Source organism: Penaeus monodon, chromosome 27 (genome assembly GCF_015228065.2).
Source record: "Penaeus monodon isolate SGIC_2016 chromosome 27, NSTDA_Pmon_1, whole genome shotgun sequence".
Classification (NCBI taxonomy): domain Eukaryota; kingdom Metazoa; phylum Arthropoda; class Malacostraca; order Decapoda; family Penaeidae; genus Penaeus; species Penaeus monodon.
Window position 1 is genome coordinate 3,258,852 of NC_051412.1, and position 1,498 is coordinate 3,260,349.

At 35.2% G+C, this 1,498-nt stretch overlaps 2 non-coding genes across 2 annotated transcripts; both read left to right on the forward strand.

The window, feature by feature from the left end:
* The first annotated feature begins 517 nt into the window (after positions 1-517).
* Positions 518-589, forward strand: Trnad-guc. The gene has a single exon. It is a non-coding gene; the product is annotated as a tRNA-Asp (tRNA).
* Positions 590-859: 270 nt separating this feature from the next.
* Positions 860-931, forward strand: Trnad-guc. Its single transcript has one exon. It is a non-coding gene; the product is annotated as a tRNA-Asp (tRNA).
* The last annotated feature ends 567 nt before the right edge of the window (positions 932-1,498 follow it).

Genomic DNA, 1,498 nt, shown 5'->3' on the forward strand with positions numbered 1-1,498 from the left:
TACAGGATGTGAATATAGATGACTTATTTGACAATAGGGACATAATGAAACTAGAAGCTGACATTTTATTGACTAAACCAAAACAAGCTTGTTATGATCTTTACCATTACTGTTCATTACCTTATTGAAAATGCAGATCCTGCAGGAATGGGGATATCTAACCACGCTGGACAGGAAAGTGCACTGCAACTTATTTTCTGTATCAATAATGAACATTTCGTAATAATGAACATGAAAGAGCCTTTGTAATGATTTTTTTTACATGATCTCATAAAAGATATTATTCTTAATTCAAAGATTATAACTACTGTTGCAAGATCCACAAATAATCTGCATCAAAATCAGTTTCAGTTTGTATAAACCTTTTCAAAATGGCTTGCTGAGAACACATAGTATAACAGATGAAAATAAAAGATAAATTACCATCTAAGACATATAAAGATCTATTTGAATAATTTAGCTGAAAATGTTTTTCGTAGCATTAGAATTTCGAAACCGCATAATACGAGAATCCAATTCCTCGGTAGTATAGTGGTTAGTATCCCCGCCTGTCACGCGGGAGACCGGGGTTCGATTCCCCGCCGGGGAGGCACTGATTTTAAGCCTATTTTAAAAATCTAACCATCTAGGATAGCATTTCCATCTATGTCATAGATGAAAATGCAAAAAGCCAATTTGACATAAAACTATATTTAACTTGAAAATAATATAATAATAACAAAACAGCTCTTTTACTATGTATGCATGCATGTGTGTGCGTGATTTATTAGATTTCTGTAGCTAACCACTGCCCACATCCAGAAAAAATAGAATTTCATCTCATTTGGGTTTCGAAAACATTTTACTTTTAGAAACCAATTCCTCGGTAGTATAGTGGTTAGTATCCCCGCCTGTCACGCGGGAGACCGGGGTTCGATTCCCCGCCGGGGAGGAATAAATTTTTGCCCTAATCTTGTAATCTAATTATATAATCCAGCCAAAATGTGAATAGCTGAAATGGAAAACGTGTCATACATGGGAATTATACAACAGATTGTTTGTATACATGAACCTACATATATAAACACATAAGTAGTATCTATGCACATACCTACGTCTATCTACTCAAACACAGGTATGTGCATATACATAATACATACAAATAAGTTTCACTTGAAAATAACATAATTATAGCAGAATAACTCATTTTCTGTGTGTATGCATGTGTGTATGACTTATTAGGATTTTGTTGCTAACCACTGTCCACATCCACAAACAGTGGAATTTCATTACATTTGGGTTTCGAATTTGTGTAACGTTTAGAAACCATTTCCTCGGTAGTATAGTGGTTAGTATCCCCGCCTGTCACGCGGGAAACCGGGGTTCGATTCCCCGCCGGGGAGGAATTACAGTTTTACCCCAATTTTGTAAGGGAATTGTTATAACTGACATGATATAACAAGCCTTAATGGCAACTTGGATGAAGATGGAAATCAAGTAATTTAGTACAATGAAAATG